The 11870-nt window shown below is 32.5% G+C and overlaps 1 non-coding gene across 1 annotated transcript; it reads left to right on the forward strand.

The window, feature by feature from the left end:
• Positions 1-410: 410 nt before the first annotated feature.
• On the forward strand, positions 411-482 carry TRNAP-CGG (transfer RNA proline (anticodon CGG)). Its single transcript has one exon. It is a non-coding gene; the product is annotated as a tRNA-Pro (tRNA).
• The last annotated feature ends 11388 nt before the right edge of the window (positions 483-11870 follow it).

Here is an 11870-nt window from a genome sequence, read left to right on the forward strand (position 1 = left end):
TTTACAAGTGGTTAGCCCTTGAAATGATTCTTAGTTTCGATTTTAGTTAAATTCAAGCCTGTAAATATTGATCTTAACAATATTTATTCTTCGGGCTGGATTATACTTATTTAAGCTAATACTATTTAATAACTACCCTTATTAGTCTATCTTCGACTTATAATGGTTGCAATATAATCATTTAATAAATACCCTTGTTATGCCTATCTTCGACTTATAATGGTTGCAATATAATCATTTAATAAATACCCTTGTTATGTCTATCTTCGACTTATAATAATTCAAATATAGCCATTTAAGCCATTTCTATTTAATAACTACCCTTGTTATGATTATCTTAGACTCTTTGTCCTAAAAAAAAATCAATTTTATATGCTTGTGTAAATATTAGTAAAATAATTAATATTGAAGCTGGAATGGTCAAGTGGTAAGATACTTGCTTCGGGTGCAGGTGGCCCGGGTTCAATTCCCGGTTCCGGTCAATAAGTTTTTTGACCCCTTTTTATGAAAAAGCCTACAAGAAAAACAGTGAAGGAACTTATAAGCATTCTAGAACTCAAATTAGATGCATCAACAATCAACAATATAAAATACTCAGAGCAAAACTTCCATTATCAAAGGGAATGTAGGCGTTATGAAATCAAAAAACGCAAAAATGCTAAATAAATTACAAAATATATTAAGGGAGATTATGAAATAAAATCATTTGTTTGAATAATAATTTTTCTATAAAAATTGTAGATTTTTTTAAATATTTGAGTTGGTTGTGTAATCGACTATTAATATAATCACTAATAGACTTAATGATTAAATATCTATTTTATGAAAAGGTTACATTATCTTCCATGGCACAATATAGAGTTATTACATCATGGTGTAGCATTCACATAATGATTTTAGTGATCATTGTTTATAACAAAAATTTATTTAATTTTTTAAATATTAGCACTAAAGAATTAGAAATTAAATATGATTTATTGGCATAGAGTATAAAAAACGTTTTTTTAAAATTAAATTTTAAACTAATCAGTAAAACAAAAAATCTGATTAAAGTGGCAAGATTCAATTAAACCCACTTATTTTATCTGATTTTGTAAAAAAAAGGGAAAGGACTTTTACCTTGCGGCTTAAGTCTTTATTTTGAATTGGAGGCAGCTTTTTTACATCAAATAGGGTTACACAGGAACATCAACGATCATATAACCCGTATGCCAAACAACTCTATGCTTACTGCAGCCCCATTCAGGCATTGGCCCAACTATACCACAAAGGCTTCGGTTCTTGCCTCTTTCTTCAAAGTCTTTTTGACTTCTAGGATTTAGAGCTTCCTATTGAGCAACTACTCAGTTGCATTTAACACCGAAATTGGGAAGTTGTACGAGTTAACAAGGGTGTAAGCTGCCAGGAATTACTCCAGACTTACCTTTGGTCAACGTACCTGCCATTTACCTCCAAGAAACTCCCAGGGGCAATTGTTCCTCACATTGTCTTTTTTCAGCTAGAGCTGGGTAGTTTAGATGCTTTATTTACATATATTTCTCAAGGTCAATGGGACACTTAGTCCTAAGACTAGCCGACTGTCGGCAGAGGGATAGAGATGCTATAGGGGCCCCCAGAGTTTTGTAGGAAACTTCTTTTTTTGCTGTAGGCAACCACTTTTCAATAAATCCGATTTTTTTTTATTTACATATATTGCAGAGGCCCATGTATATGATATATTTCGCCGAGGCCTGCCGACTACTTCCTTTTGTGAACATTTAAGGTACTAATCTGGAGGTTAGTAAAGAGAATTTCTCGGTTACTGGGAGGAACCCTCTTTGGCGCTCTTACTACCAGCACCGTGTTTTTGGGTAGAGTCGTTAGTTTGTGTGAGGTCTTCACCCGCCTACCTTAAGAGCCAGTGGCGTTTTTTCAACCATTAAGGCACTACGGCTACATGTGATTTTGTTAAATTAAAATAGATATTGTCTTGTGCTGATGCAGATAGCGTAACTTTTTCATTAATAAGGTATTTAAATATTAAGGGCATTTAATTAAGTTAAATTTATAGAGTATTACACAACAGATATAATTTTATATTAATGGGTTTAGGGGCTATGATTTATATAAGCATTAACACAAAACAAATAACGATATTTTTATCACAACTAAAACACAAATCGAAAAGGAAACAATGCCCAAAAAGTTAAGGCGTGCGGATATTATTTTGAAACAAGATATAAGCAGCCTCTTGAAAGTTAGTGCCGTGTTTTTCCAAATAAATTTAACTTCAAGAAATACTCCCAGTGATTAAATCCTTGAATAGCAGAGAGTTCGCACCATCCTTTAATTGGTGATTAGCGGGGTTCCTTGGTTTTTGTTAATATAAAATGTTGTTATCTGAAGACCTATTAGACATTAGGAGTAATTTATTTAAGACTATTTCAACATAAAATATTGTAGTTTTTTGCTCGGTAAAACGGCCCGCCACTTGTGAGATAAAATTAAAATAAGTCGTGATCAGACTAATTAGAATATTGGGTATTCCCTGTAATCTTTTTTTTCTTAGACTTTGGTAAAGCTAGTGTTTATATATCAGCATAATACCTTTCCACTTTGGTTCAACATATCCTTATGCTCTAAGTAATAAAAATCGACAAATTATGGTCGTAGTAGCCCCAATAATTGGTTTAAAGATGTTTTTTGGATTAAAAAGTGTTTTTAGAATATCGATTAGCAATAAATATTTTTTATCTAAAGTAAGAGTTTGAGGTAAACATCGGTATTTATTTAAGTATAATATATATAACCAACTTCAAATAAATCTGCCTTTTAAATAAAGCTAAGGGTAGAACACATATTTTTAATGAAAGCAGCTACATCTACAATCTAGAATTATTTTACTTTGTTAACCCAATAATCATGAAAGTAATTAATAATTATTCTTTATAAATTTTATTAAATCCAGACTTAATAAACAAACCCCAATGACACAGAATTACTGCTTCTCAATTAAGAGGTTAAATATTAATTTTATTTAGATTTTAAATAGCAAGTAAAAGTTTGAGAAAAACATGGGTATTTATTTAAGTATAATATATATAAAACCAACTTGTCATAACTTTTATATTTGAGAGCTCATAGTGGTTGCTTAAGATATCTCGCCAAATTATTTTCGGTAACCTTCATCTAAGTGGCCTCTTCTTCTATCCTAGAAAATACTTTGGAAAGTCTTATTAAGAACTATAGATTGGTGTAGCTTCAATTTTAAGTTAAGGGGGGTTTAAACTCTAAATAAAAAATTTTTTTTACAATCTCAAGCCTATTTTCAACAATGTTACATTCTAAGTGAAACTTTGCATATTGTTAAAGCAAGAGGAGAGACGAACACTACAAAACAACAGAATATTATTAAAAAAACAGTTTAAAGTTTTATTGCTTAACGTATTGTGTTCATTTAAATATTATTCATTCTACTTTTTAACATTGGTTAAGATCAAAAAATTAAAATAACCCAAAAAGTTGGATTTTAGCACAACTGGTGTTTAAAGTACTTATGAAAATTAAATTTACTAATTAAAATTTAAGAAATATTTGTAAACCGATTTTTTATTCCTCATTGTTTTTTTGCTTCTTTCCTTTTCCAGAGGTAAAAGGTCCCTGAAAGTGGGTAAATTGGTTATATCGACGAGTGCTTTTTTTATCATCTTTGGTAATTAAAGTATTAGGGTGTTGAGTAGGTTGTTTGAGCCCGCTTTCAAGGGGTTTTTTAAGAGGTGCATTTTTTAAAATGCTAGATTTTAGTACAGTAAAATGTTCTTTTTTAGCTGGCTCCCCCCATCCAGGATTGTAAGATGAGCTGCTATTCGGCGTGTTTTCTTTTTGATCAGAGTATAATGAGGGGAATTTTTCAAAATATGACTCTTTAGGTTTTTGCGCTTCTTTTATTAATTCCAATTCAATACGTTCAAATGCTTCCCCTATCGCGGATTTGCTAATAAATTTCACCCTTGCCACACCATGAGCTAAATAAGAGTTTATATTATCGGTATAGACATTAACGGTATAAAACTCTTTAAAATCTTCAAAAATAGTGTGGTATGCTTTAGGAATGAAACTTCTGTGTGATGGATGTCCATAAAGAATATTTTGCATCAAAATACTCGGAGGTTCACCATATTCGAAACTACCTAATGCACCTTTTGTAAAGTACTGAACATCGCACATAAAAGGCGCTAAACGTTCTGTAAAATACCAATCCCAGCTCGGCAATTTATAAAACATGTACCTAAAATAGAAATTATATGCTTTTACGTATTCATCACATATACAGCTAAGCCTTTCTTCATCAAGTTTCCAAGTCTCATTTCCGGGGGCTAGAGAAGATTTCCCATCACTGCTAAGGTAGTGGTAATACTTTGTTGCTGTATCTACATTAGAGACTTTATTTTTCTTATCTTGAGATTTATAAACTAGCTTCATATGCTCGAGATAATAGTGCAACTTCCCTTCGTATGTCTTTAAGTCAAAGAAGGTGCCTTTGTTTAAAAAGTTGGCACGTACTTTTTTTGCTTCATCTGACCTCTGTGCTTCAGATTTTTGAATAAACGTGTTTTCACTTAAAGCACATTCTTTAAAAAAGCAACGAAGTACTTCTTCGTTTATGCCTAAATTATTTGTAAGGAATCCATTTTCTTGAATAGCATATTCTCCATAACATTTGTTTTTTTTATTAATACTTTTAGTTTTATACAATTTTCTTAAAATATTTGTAATGTCTTTGATGTATCTAGCACCAGCTTGAAAGCAAGGAGAAGGAGGAATGTAATCGTTTCCTAAAGCAAACGTACACACTATCCAATCACGTAAAATACGTTCAAAGATTTTTTCATTGTTCTGTGTAAAATTTTCGAAGATTTTAAATAATTTTCTGTTCAATTTATAAATATCCAATATAATATACTGCAATTTACTTTGTTCTATAAGTTCTGGCTTAAGGGTTAAAAGTTTAATATTATAATTATAAAGACTGAGGCCAAGTAAAATCATATCTGAATCAGCACTCACAAAAACGGCACTGTGTTTTTCTTTATATGTTTCTCTTATATAGTTTATAATCTTATGCTCCCCCTCTCCGGGATCTTTGTAACTTGAATAAATAACGTTTAAATTTTTCCAGCTAGCATCGGAACTTTTTTTACGCGCGATCAAATCTCTTATAAAATTATCTTGTGCTTCATTAAATGAGGTGTCTGATAAAGCGAACCTAGGCTCTAAAATTTTTCTTTCCCCATTCTTGTCAATATAATAGTCTTTAATTACCTTTGTTTCATTGTCTCCCTTTTGATAATCATTAAAAAGTTTCTCCCGTTTACTATTTATTTTACCAATTGGTACAACACCCTCAATAGCTAAATACAAAACGTGTTTTGGCTTAATTTTATTGATTAAAAAGTCAAGATTTTTTTCCATTTCTTCAAAACAATTGAAAGAATATTTATGATCAAATTTTAAGTGTATCCATCGAAGATTGTCTAAGTATAATGCATCTGGATAATCAACTATTTGACTTTCGAAAGGTGTTAGAATCTCTTTAAACAAGAAGATAACTTCTTTAATTAAGTTTTTTACTCCCATGGGGATTAAAAATTTTAAATTTTTAAATTTGCCTTTTTTTTAAAAAACATGATTTAACAATTAATACAATTTAATAGCATCACAATGACAAATGAATGAAATTCTCAAATTTTAAAATAATGTAAAGATTCTAGTTGTATTTGTTAAAGTTACCCCTATGTCATTAAATTCTATTAACATGGTGGAGAATACTCAAAGAAAGATGACGCCCAGGAAGCTTGCCCTGGAGGTTTATAAAATAAATAAAGAGATAAAAGATCCTCAAGGGGGGTGAAGAAGAGAAGAAGACTCTCCTCCTTAAGAGTGTCAGTGAGGATCTTCAGCTGGAGATTATGAATTTAGAAGAGAAAATTTTAAAAATTTCATTTAAAGAATTGACAGCTGAGCTAAAGAAAATTTTGGAAAAGGAGGAGAAGCAAAAAAGAAAAGAGGAACAGTTGGAAAAACTAGAAGCAGAAGCTTCGAGGCGTGCTGTAGAAATCGAAGAAGCGGCAGAAAGAAACCGCGAAGAAGGAAAAAAGTTGGCACAAGACGAGGAACGACAAAAGCTGGCTAAGATTAAGGGGCTTTTAAGAACCCAGAGACAAACGTATGGGGAATCAATTGAAGAGTACACGAAGAAAATCCAAGGTGTAGCAGTAGGGCTGGAACTTGACATGATCCAGGCAATCATCGCCGGAACATGCTTGGATAAATTTAGTAATATTATGACGGCGTTGGGCTAGTGGTCGGCTTGCTGATTCACTCCCGAACTGCCCGGGTTCGAGCCTCGCTTTGGTTGGTAAAAGAACAATAACCGGGACGCCGTCACAAAAGTGGGCGCTAGTCGTAATAACCCCACTATAAAAAGACTGGCATCAGGCCGTGATCGGGCCTTGTAAAAACAACCGATCTCCTTGGGTAGTGGCGGAAACAATAACTCCCATGGCAGTAGAAAGCCTACGTAAGCATAGCGCAGGGGTCTTTAGAGACCCCAAGACAGTATGGTACTGTCTCTAATTATAACGCCAGCTCAAGGTCAATGGGACACTTAGTCCTAAGGCTCGCCGACTTTCGGCAGAGGGATTAAGCTGGCATAAGGGCCGTGGGGGGTTTACGCAGCAATGCGGTTCCCCGACCGGATTACTGAGAAACACACGAAGAAAACTAACAAGTATTAACAACTACAGCTTAAATAAATCCGAACTTTTTTTTTTAGTAATATTGATGCGTGGGCTGAAGGTATCACGCAAGAAGAATTACTACTGAGGACGATGAAGGCAGACAGGGTAGTAGGTAAAATGCGATCCTTTGGGAGCCGGACATCAAATGCCTCAGGAAAACCTCAAGTATACGCTCGTGACAAACCAGGAATAAACTCAGGTTCTCAATATTTTGCGTTAAAAAGAATTAATAAGAAATTATGTGTTAATAATATAAGTAATAGTTGTAATAAAGATATTAATAAAAGTAAAATTAAATACGATAATACTAAGAAAGAGCCTTTAAGAAAAGAAAAAAGAGGCAACCGCGTTAGACAAGTAAATGAAGAGCTAATATGCGAGTTATACCCAGAAATTACAGATTTGGAGATTCCAAACGATGGGTATGGAGGGGAAAAGTGTAAAATAAATAGCGCCCCAGATAAGATAGTAAAAGCCAAACCTACCCATATCAAGAAAGGGTTAGAGGATAAAGTGAACGACACAATTAAACAACTACTTGGCAAAAAATATATAACGAAATCAAAATCGGAATGGAACAATTTAATTAAACCAGTGATTAAGCCAGATAAGTCAATTAGACTTTGTACAAATCTGATGGCTCTGAATGACATCACGGAAGCAGATGATTATGCCTTGCCAAAAATCGAAGAAATTATTGATAGTATGCAAGGAAATGAATGGTTCACAGTTTTGGACTTAAAAGACGGCTACTTCCAAATAAAATTAGAAGAGAGTGATGCACACAAAACAGCATTTACAATAAATCATCAGAAGTATGAGTGGAAAAGGATGCCGATGGGATTCAAAAACGCACCAGCTATTTTTCAAAGAATTATGGAAAAGGAATTACACGAATGGTTATATAAAGGATGTCTAGTTTATCTAGACGATATAGTGATATACGCAAAAAGTGCTGAGGAACATGACAGAATACTTTTTGAAATATTGGATAAATTTAATAAAATTAAACTGAAGATTAATCCGAATAAGATGCAGCTGAAGAAAAAGCAAGTTAAATTGCTAGGAATGACAATTGATGGCAATGCAGTATTAATGCCGGATGATATGAAAGAAAAAATATTACAGTTCCAAAGGCCAAACTCTAAAAAGGAACTACAAAGATTCCTTGGAGCAATAAACTATCATAGAAGATTTATTGATGATTATGGAAAAAATACATCAGAATTATATGAACTACTAAAAGTAAATAAGACAATGAAAGACTGGGAAGATAAACATACAGCAGCATTTGAGCAATTACAAGAAGATGCCAATAAAGAAATTAAGAGATATCATCCAAATTATGAAAAAGAATTTTTCTTAGAAACAGACGCATCCAATACAGGATTAGGTGCAATATTATATCAATGGAGCGATACAGGTGAAAAACAAGTTATTAAGCCTATAGCAACGAAGTTAAAAAACTCTGAAGTAAATTGGGGAATAACCGAAAAAGAAGTATATGCAATTATATGGGCTATTGAAAAATTAGATATGTATCTAGCAGGAAGGAAATTTACAGTGATTACTGATCACAAAGCGGCTCAATGGATAAGGACAAAAGAAGATTTTGGAAATGCAAGAATACAGAGATGGATGGAAAGAATCCAGGGATATGACTTTGAAGTCATTTATAGGACAGGAGATGAAATGTATGAGGCAGATGCTTTATCAAGGATATATAAAGAGAATGAAGAATTAAAACCAGCTACAGAAAGTCAAGAAAAAATAATAAAAGAGTTACATGAGGAAACAGGGCACAGAGGTGTAGAGGTAACAGAATATGCAATTAAAAAGCAATATACCAGTTGGGTAAAGATGAAAGAGCACATAAAAAAGGTGGTAGCAAATTGTGAGACTTGTATTAGAAATAAAGTAAAAATCAAAGGAGGTAGTGAATTTATTGAAACTACTAGGAAATTAGAAAAAGTGGGAATTGATATATTGGAATATAAAGAACAATACATATTAGTAGGTATTGATTATTACACTAGATTTATGTGGGCCAATAACTTAAATAATAAAACCGCAAGAGACATAGTTGATGTGCTTAAAACTTGGTTTAGAAAATATGGTAACCCAGAAGAATTAATAATGGATCATGGAAAAGAGTTTAACAACAACATGATGGAAATGTTATGTAATGATAGAAATATTAAGATGCATGTGACTTCAATAGATAACCATCAAAGTAATGGTAGAGTAGAAAGACTGAACAGAACATTAAGAGAATTTTTTAGGAAAGAAGAAAACGGTATGTCACTAGATGAAATGGTAGGGAGAGCGGTAGCTAGATACAACAGCAACCTGCACTCAGCAATAAAAATGAGCCCTGAAGAGGCTTGGGAATGTGACAAAGAAGAATTGAAGATAAGAAATAAAAAAAGAGGTCCTTATGCGAAAGGATTCAAGAAAAGGTTCAGAGATAAGTTTGTAAGTGGACAAACAGTAGCAATTAAAGAATTGCCTGGCCACAAAGAAAACCAAAGATTTGGAGAAACAGGAAAGATCCTGATGAAAGCGGGAAAAGACGCTTACTATGTTAAAAAAGATAACAAGATTGAAAAAAGGATACACTCGGATATAAATTTAATACCAGTGGTCTAAAACGGCTCAAGAGCCTTGCGGGGGGATGTTAAAGTTACCCCTATGTCATTAAATTCTATTAACAGTATTATTAAAATTTGTTGGGTTGGTTACAAGCATACTAATAATTATGTAATTAAAACCCCCAAATTTTTTTCCCTCTATCAATTGGAAATTGAGATTATAAAGATTGTTTTAAACAATTCTTAAAAACAGAGAATCTATGAATTCAAATAAAAAATTCCAAGAAAAAAAAAAAAAAAAAATGTTCGGATTTATTTAAGCTGTAGTTGTTAATACTTTGTTAGTTTTCTTCGTGTGTTTCTCTGTAATCCGGTCGGGGAACCGCATTGCTGCGTAAACCCCCCACGGCCCTTATGCCAGCTTAATCCCTCTGCCGACGGTCGGCTAGCCTTAGGACTAAGTGTCCCATTGACCCTGAGCTGGCGTTATAATTAGAGACAGTACCATACTGTCTTAGTCTTTTTATAGTGGGGTTATTACGACTAGCGCCCACTTTTGTAACGGCGTCCCGGTTAATGTTCTTTTACCTACCAAAGCGAGGCTCGAACCCGGGCAGTTCGGGAGTGAATCAGCAAGCCGACCACTAGCCCAACGCCGCTAAAAAATTCCAAGAGGCTGGGTAGTGGCAAACTTAAGATCGAAAAATAAAAAATAATCTGGAAGATTTAAAAAACTGGGATTTTTAATTTATTTTTTTTCTATCAAAAATCCAATTCATAGCTTTGGCAGAAATTGATTAACGAAAAATGCCCAAAAAGTTAAGGCCTGACACTATTGTTTTTAACAAGAGATATACGTAGCCTCTTGAAAGTATAGTGCTGTGTAATTCCTACTAAATTTAACTTCAAGAAATACTCCCAGTGATTAAATCCTTTAATAGCAGAGAGTTAACACCTTCTTTTATTTGGAGATTAGCGTGTTTCTTTGGGTTTTGCTAATATAAAATGTTGTTATCTGAAGACCTATTAGACATTGGGAGTAATTTATTTAAGACTATTTCAATATAAAATATTGTGGTTTTTTGCCGGAAAACGGCCCGCCACTTGTGAGATAAAATTAAAATAAGTAGTTATCAGACTAATTAGAATATTGGGTATTCCCTGTAATCTTTTTTTTCTTAGACTTTGGTAAAGCTGGCGTTTATATATTAGCTTTATACCTTTCCGCTTTGGTTCAACATATCCTTATGCTCTAAGTAATAAAATTCGACAAATTATGGTCGTAGTAGCCCCAATAATTGTTTAAAGATGTTTTTTGGATTGAGAAGTGTTTTTAGAATATCGATTAGCAAGAAATATTTTTTATCTAATATATCTGCCTTTTAAATAAAGCTAAGGGAATATATATTTTTGGGAAAAAATAAAAAACTGAACCCAGTCTTCTTATATTTCCTGTTTATTAGATAAAAAAATGCCCTCATTTTATTATACAAAGTAAGATTTCGTGACAAACATGGGTATTTAGTTTAGTATAATATATATATATCCAACTTGGCATAAAAATTTGTAATTTTAGTGGAATTTTTACACGCTTTTAATAAATTTGGTAAATTTACATAAAAGCCTCAAAACAAATCGTCTTAAAGTGTATTAACAACACCCAGTTATAATTTCTTCAAAGCCCCTTTTTTTCCCGGCAACCCCACTTAAATATACTTAAAGTAAGAGTTTGAGGTAAACATGGGTATTTATTTAAGTACAATATATATATCCAACTCTTAATATAATTCCGTTTAAAAATTTAATTATAAAACTGAAGCCCGTCTTAAAATCTAATTTATTGATCAACAACCCACTTGGTCAAACTGTTCTCGAATTCTGTCACTTTAGCAGTATTCATTGCATCTATTTTAAGATGATTTCTTTGTTCTTCAATATATGTTTTTCTTTGCCCTATGAATTTAATCAATTCAGATGTCAAATCTCTAAATATGCCAGCTTTACAGTGTGCTCTAAGTTCATTACACACAACCGTTGCAAACTCTGGAAATCCAATATTATTTCCAAATTGATAAGCATGTGATTTAATTAATAATAAACACTCTCTAATAACAAACATTTGGAGTTCTTCACTATTTTCTTCATCCGCAGATATTCTTATGTGATCGTAATCAAACTTTTTACCCACTTTTTTTAGATTTTTAATATTCATTACATCTTTCATTAATTTTATTAAATAAAAAGATAAAGGAATAAAAAATCTAGAAGAAATTAAAGCTCTTAAACATCTAAGAACTATTATACTGTTTCTTGTAGAAATGTTAGTATCTATGTAAGATAAAAGTGCCGATATAAAATTATTGCAGTCTACAGGCTTTTTTATAGCTTTTGAAAGCAATTCTACATAAAAAACCAAAAGAGCTTTTTCGTGAGTCGTGTCACTTATTAAAATCTTAAAATCTTCTATCTCATCAGCAAAGTCTTTAGTTGTTTTTGCGTA

The sequence above is a fragment of the Arctopsyche grandis genome, unplaced genomic scaffold (assembly GCF_051622035.1).
Source record: "Arctopsyche grandis isolate Sample6627 unplaced genomic scaffold, ASM5162203v2 HiC_scaffold_116, whole genome shotgun sequence".
NCBI lineage: Eukaryota > Metazoa > Arthropoda > Insecta > Trichoptera > Hydropsychidae > Arctopsyche > Arctopsyche grandis.